The sequence below is a fragment of the Phoca vitulina genome, unplaced genomic scaffold (assembly GCF_004348235.1).
Source record: "Phoca vitulina isolate PV1807 unplaced genomic scaffold, GSC_HSeal_1.0 scaffold7, whole genome shotgun sequence".
NCBI classification, from domain to species: Eukaryota; Metazoa; Chordata; class Mammalia; order Carnivora; family Phocidae; genus Phoca; species Phoca vitulina.
Window position 1 is genome coordinate 69,413,325 of NW_022589710.1, and position 7,590 is coordinate 69,420,914.

A 7,590-nucleotide genomic window follows, 5' to 3' on the forward strand; every position below is an offset into this window, starting at 1 on the left:
GGGGACCTCTACCCGCCCAGACCCCAGAGTCTCTCACTCAAAAGCAGAAACTGCAAACTGGTGGCCCACAGGCCAGACACAACCCCGTCGTGTTTTGTTGGCCTGTGTGGAGTTTTGGTTTTGTTTTGTTTCCTTTGCTGAATGTGGGTGCTTCCCATCCTATTCCCACAGTCCCCACCATTCCTTTGTGCCTCGCGCCCGCCGTCTTCACACCGTGTGATCTCCTGCCCAGCGCTGGAAGGACCTGGGTTTACGACCCTTGCTCTGCGTGGCTAAGAAGTTTCCGACACCGCACTTGACTCTGTTACCGCTCGAATCCCACTGACGGGTGATCTTGATTCACTTTGGTTTCTACTTGTTCTGCCTTTAAATCCCCCCACCTGGTTTACAGGATAATAATAGCTCAAAATGCTAAAAAGATGTGACCAAAGTCACGGAGTTCGTCAGAGAGCTAACATTTATATTTTTCTGAGGAACTTTTTAAATTGAAAAATATAGAAAAGCATAAAACAGAAAACAAATTTCATATAAATATACATGCGATCGTTAGTAGTATGTATGATGCACATTGTATTTAATTGCAGAAATGTGAGGTTTTTATACATCCGCCATCACTTTTTTTACATATAGTTGTTTAGGTTATTGTAGGATTTTTTTTTTTTCTGATTTTGGTAAAATACATGCAACACAAAATTTACCATTTCAACCATTTTTAAGTATATGGTTCAGTGGCACTGAGTATATTCACATTGTCATCCAACCATCACCACCATCCGTGTCTAGAATGTTTCCATCTTCACGACCTGAAACTCTGTCTATTCCCCCTCCCCCAGCCCCTGGCCACCACCCTGCTACTTTCTGTCTCTATGAACCCGCCTACCCTTGTGAACCTCATATAAGTGGACTTACACAGTACTTGTCCTTTTGTGACTGGCTTATTTCACTTAGCACAACGGATGAAATTTAAAGGCATCATGCAAAGTGAAATAAGCCAGTCATGGCTTTAAATGCTGACTGTGGTTTTAAAGCAGCAAAGGTGTGCGTTAAAAATAGCCATGAACTTGGTAAATATCTAGCCAAGAGTGACTTAGCCCAAAAGACTTCTTTCTGCATGAAATAACCAAACATGCAAGCAGCATTTATGAGCTAAACTAAAAACGGAACTCTGAGCACAGGCTCCTGGCACATAAAGCTCAGAATAGCTGAGCTTTACTTACCAAGTATAACAGTACAAAATGTCACACTGGGAATATTGAACGTGGGAGTTGATTGCCCAAGAAAAAAAAAAATCACTCACCTAATTTAAGGAAACTCAAAATGAATCCATTCTTCCCTTCACAACTCTAGATTGCAGAAGTCCCATCTGGTACCAACTATATTTACTCAGATCAGTACCACAAAATAAAGGTTATTTAGAGCATATTGTTATGGTTTCTGGATGGTTCTTCCATCTACTAGAGAATGCAAAAGATACAGGAAACTGACCCTAAAAATGGACTAAATCTTGTTCAAATGGAAATTAGAAACAGCACCCTCAGGATCAAGAAAATAATCAGACCTGCTGTACATCAGGCCTTAAAGCCCCAGTAATTGTCCTGGGAAGTGACAGAGCAGTGGGGGTGGCCTGCTTCGTGGCGCAGAGGGGATGGTAAATGAGGTAAGCACTGGGGTTTGGGATGGTAGCTGCTCACCTCGCCTGCCCAAAGGGCAAAGGGTCTGGCCGGTCTGGCACCCGCTGCTGTCCCCACACACCAGCTCTGCTCCCCAGTGACTTTGGCAAAGCTCTGTCAACCCTCTGACCTCAGCCTCCTCATCCACAATGTGGGGCAACAACAGACTGTCCCTCGGGGGGCTGTTTTAGGGATTCAATGGGCTAAGGCACATAAAGCACTAAGGCCACAGGTTATCTCACCGTCCGAGCTCCAGGAAGGTTGCCGCCCCTGGGGTGCTTGCTGGCACTTCGGGAGCCTTGTCTCCCAACCGCCAATGCTGAGCAAGAGCCAGGTTTCAAACTGTGAGTTGTTAGAGGTCTCCTTTTGAATTGCATCTCCCCAAAAGATATGTTGAAGTCCTAATCCTGAGTGAGGTGAATGAGACCTACTTCACAGGAAGTAGTGTCCCTGCGAATGTGACGGAGTTCGCTGAGGTCACACTGGATTGGGACACCGGGCGGGCCCGGCCCCCAGCACATCTGGCGTCCTTATACGAAGAGACACAGAGACAGGCACACGCAGAGGGGAGACGGCCCTGTGAAGACACGGAGGGAAGAAGGTCATGTGACAGAGGCCGCTGGGGGCAACGCCGAAGCAAGCCAAGCCACCGGCAGAAACCGGGAGAGGGCCCGGCCGTGCCAGCACCTTGATTTCAGACCTCTGACCTCCAGAACCATGAGAGAACACATCTCTGTTGTTTCGAGCCGGGTTTGTGCTACTTTGTTCCAGCAGCCCCAGAGCAGCGGGCACACAGCGCGCTGGGCTTGTACCAGCGGAGGGATTAGCATCGGAGCGGGGAGGGGAGGCCGGCGAGGGCGGAGCAGCCAGGCACGGGTGCACGTGCACACCTGGACGGAGACGGCGGCTCCGGTCTCTCCCACCTTCAGCTCTGAAGGACAGAGACGTGGCTCCTGAAAGAGCCCCACGTAGGAGTGCGTCCCAGCACGCCAGGGCTGCCAATTTCCTAAGGAATCAGAAATCTGAAATCGCAGGTGAAATCTCCCAGGTTCTTAAATGTTGGCTCATGAACAAAATAAATGTACAAGTGGAGAGAGCACCTGCGGAGGTCCGTCCGCATCTCGGACGTCCCGCTCAGCCACAGGCAGGGTGCACAGTGGCCGCTCAAGGAAAGTCCGCGGCCTAAGGAAAGCATATCCTCAGCCCTTGGATCCCAACTCCTGTCTGGTGTGTCTTAGAAAAGGGTATTAGAGCCATTAAAATCCAACCAAAGGAAGAGAGGCAAACTCTAGAACCGGGATATGCCGAACAGGATAACGAGGCCCTACCCAGCAGGAAAAGCCCTACAGCCAGAAGTCAGGACCCCAGCCCCAACCTTGACACAAATCCTCTCTCTGAGCCTTGGTTTCCCCATCCACGAGAGGAGGGGATGGCAGGGCACCGGCCACTCCCTGAGGCGTCGGAGTGCCAGTGACAGAACCCGGGGGGCAGGGCTGTGCAGCACTGTGTCATTGGGACAACCGTCCTAATTCCGCTGGGCGTGGTGCACACAATACCACCTCCCGACAGCCAGCCTGTGACTTCTCCATGGGGCCTGGGTGCCATGGCTGCAACCCAGTCACTGGGACATCAATTTTGTTCTTCTTACTTTGATTCACAGACTGACTGTCTGAATGTGAGCTCATGGGATATCTCAAAAGAAAGCTGCAGAATCTACGGTGAGGGAAAAGAGGTACCTGGGCTCCAAAGTCGTGTGACCCCCGTGGCCTTAAGGCAAAGTACAGTCCTGAGACTACAGCACCTGCGGCACCCGGGAATCTGTTAGAAATCGGAATTCTGGGCCCCACCCAGACCTACTCAATCACACTCGGGGTAGGGCCCAGCAAGCTGTTTCAATAAGCCCTCCAGAGATTTTTTTTTTTTAAGATGTATTTATTTATTTGAGAGCGAGAAAGAGAGAGCAAGGGGAGGGGCAGAGGGAGAAGCAGACTCCCCATTGAGCACAGAGGCTGATATGGGGCTCAATCTCACAATCCTGAGATCATGACGTGAACCGAAATCAAGAGTCAAACACTTAACCAACTGAGCTACCCAGGCGCCCCCCAAGCCCTCCAGAGATTCTGATGCTCACACCCTCATTTGAGAACCACTGGCTTCAGGAAACCAAGTCATGCACAGATAAGCAAGAGAGACATCCTTTAAGAAATACAGAGTCCAGAATGTAGCATAGATAATTTGTACTCAAAAATTAGGTCGTGGGGTTCTTGGGTGGCTCATTCGGTTAAACATTTGCCTCCGGCTCAGGTCATGATCTCAGGGTCCTGGGACCGAGCCCCACGTCAGGCTCTCTGCTCAGCGGGGAATCTACTTGTCCCTCTGCCCCCAACCCCCGAGCTCATGATCTCTTTCTCTTTCTCTCAAATAAATAAATAAAATCTTTTTTAAAAAATTAGGTCTAGAGGGGCGCCTGGGTGGCTCAGATGGTTAAGCGTCTGCCTTCGGCTCAGGTCATGATCCCAGGGTCCTGGGATCGAGTCCCACATCGGGCTCCCTGCTCCTTGGGAGCCTGCTTCTCCCTCTGCCTCTCTCTCTCTCTCTGTCTCTCATGGATAAATAAATAAAATCTTTAAAAAAAAAAAAATTAGGTCTAGATAGCAACACTACCCAAAGTAACAGCTGACTCTGCCGAGCATGTAACAAGCTGTGCTTCTGGGTCCTGTGGGTCTGTCTAGTGCTTCACTGCAAGGCCACGACCCACAGCTCATCAGCAATTAGTGAGCTCACTGGCTGGCATGTGGCTGCTTCACCTGGGTGGATAAAATGTGCCAGATCCACAACTAAAGGCAGAGGTGGGAACACGCAAAGATGCTCTTCCACAAAGGTCGGCAAATGGCTGTCAGGAATCCTCGGGAATCACAGGGTCTTAGGCAAGAGAACCAGCTGCATGCCACACCTGGGCCTCTTCCAGACCTTCTACTGCACATGTGGTGCATTCCCAAAGCAGTGCACTCAGTGTGAGCAAATGCCTTTCCTACTGCCACTAGCCTCAAGCGGGTGAGGGACCAGCTCAGCAGCCATCCACCTTGCTTCCCTGAAGACAGGACCTGAGGCAAGCCAGGTCATCCACATTTCTCCATCTACTGAGTTGATACAATTTTGCACTTTCTTCTCTTTTTCCAGGAATGACATAATATAGAGTGTGATTGGAGTCAAATGCTTGGGAACAGGAAGACATTCCGTCAGTCTCCAGCGATTCCTCACTGGATGCTTCATCTCTTCCTCACAGACATCTCTGCTTCCTGCCTCTGTCCCTTTTGTAGCTGACTCTTTATTCTCCTCAAGGACAGGTCCCCTGCCCACAAGCTGTTTAGCCTAATGAGGAAGGCAGACAAGTAAACAGGCAAATTCAATAAAGTGCCACCGAATGCCAGAGGTGTGGTGGAAGTATTGGGTGGGTGGGATGGGCCTGTCACAGAGGCAGGGAGACATTCTGCCCAGAGGGTCAGAGATTTCAGGACGGGGACAAGCTTCATTTGGTGTCCACCAGGCAGATAGCTGCTATTTGTTTACATATGGGCCCTGCATAGGGCCTGCAGTGTGGGTGGGGCCTGTATCCCAGCAACTCAGAAATGTTCGATATGGGTGCATTAGATTACCATGGCTTAGGACACTGGCTTTCAACGTAGCCAACGCCTTTGACTGCCTCTGTACTCACCAGATAACCTTCAGTTCCCTCCCAGCAGCTCTGAATGTCTGCTCTATGCACACCGCTGTGACAGGCCAGTGCTGGAAGAAAAACTACACACATCCCCTGTAACTCAACCTCAAGCCGGGGAGTCAGAAACTTTAACCAAGAGTGTGCAGCTTTCACAGTGTGCTGGAGGTTAGAGATAGCTAAGAGAGGGATGTCATAGATGCCAGCTGTCCAACCAGACAGCCCATCACAGAGGGCAATGTCCTGGTCCCTCAGTGGCCCACAGCTCAGAAACACAAGGTTCTTTCAGTCCACGCAGACTTGATCTTGCTCGAGGGGGCAAATTCATGCTAAACAGAACAGACACCAATATCTAAATAACCGTAAGGCCAATTTACTAACTTACCTTTTCAGCAGCTATCCATGCCTGCCATCCAAGGAAGGCAGGTGCTGAAATGCATTTCAGGCACTCATTTGACAACAATTTCAGAGGCACCAAGTGCCCATTACTTAGCAAACTGTGAGCACATGATTGGGGGAACTGCAGCTAAATGAGGCGGGGAGCCAGAAGTAGGAGGCAGAATTGTGCAATGAGCCTGGCGTCAAGCTAGAGTTCAAACACGGTCCACCATTTATTAGACAGGTGACTTCGAGAAAATTAATCTTCCTGACTCTTTCCTCACCTGTAAAACGGGACTAACAACACTCCCTCACATGATCGTTAAAGGATTAAATGGGATTACACCTGAAAATTGCCTAGATTTATGTATGTTTATATTTACCTCTGAACGCTGGGTCATGTAATGGTTAAGGGAACAGACTCGGGGGTCAGAAAGATCTCAGTTTAAATTCCAGCTCTGCCACTTACTAGCATGTGATCTTGGGCAAGTTGCTTAATTTTTTCCACTAAGCCTCAGTTTGCTTATTTGTAAAATAGGAATAAAAATTCTCCATAGGGGCTAGGAAGTGAATAAGACAGTGTATTCAAAGCACTTAGCAAATTCCTACGCTATGAGAATCATTCAATAAACAGTAGGGTTAAGAATAATTTTTTAAAAATTGCCCCTCATTAGACAAAAATGAGTGGTACACCTGCTAAAAATTAAAGTTAAAATTAGTACAGGGCACCTGGGTGGCTCAGTTGGTTAAGCGACTGCCTTAGGCTCAGGTCATGATCCTGGAGTCCCACATTGGGCTCCCTGCTCAGCAGGGAGTCTGCTTCTCCCCCTGACGCTCCTCCCTCTCGTGCTCTCTCTCATTCTCTCTCTCGCAAATTAAAAAAAAAAAAAAAAAAAAATTAAAAAAAAAAAAATTAAAATTAGTACACACTTTTCATTTTATTTTTTTAAAAGATTTTATTTATTTGACAGAAAGAGACACAGCAAGAGAAGGAACACAAGCGAGAGGAGTGAGAGAGGGAGAAGCAGGCTTCCCGCTGAGCAGGGAGCCCGATGCCAATGCCCGGGCTCGATGTGGGACTTGATCATGACCTGAGCTGAAGGCAGGCGCTTAACGACTGAGCCACCCAGGAGCCCCAGTACAAACTTTTTAAATGAAATTAAATATGGGGCCATCAAACATACCTGCCCCAAAATAATAACTCACATTGTATTTAGCTTTATTAAAAACCAATTCTGACAAGGCAAGCCCCTCACCTCAGACTAGTTTCATACCCATTATTTTCCAACAGAGTTTCTAAAATAATGTCATTTGTGGGCAAAAACTCCAGTGTTTCCATACTGCTAGGTCATGCTTCATGGTGAGCCAGAAACAGCTTGTCTAGGATCTACCTTTTCCATTGATCTGATGGGAATCCTGGTACCCATAAAGCATTATGCACTTGGTCTACGAATCATACATCACTGTGTGATGATAATATCAGCTCCTACAGCAAAGACATAAATTACTTCCCTCAATTCTGGATCGCCCCTTTAATTTATTAACTTCCCCACCCACATTGTCAATTTTAAAATGGTTTATAAAGCTTGTAAATCATGGAAGAGTATCCTGAACTTTGATAAAAATCAACATACCTTTCAGTTCCAACTTTCTTGCATATTCGATTGGGCAGCCCCTTACCCACTTCATCCTGTCCTCACCAGCATGCTACTTTATCCAGCCTGGGAAAACCACGCTGCTGCCCGGGACACTTCACCCTGAGAGCTCGTTAGAGACCGCAGAGAGCAGGTTAGAACCAATGGCTCCTTTATTTGGCTCTTGGTTTTA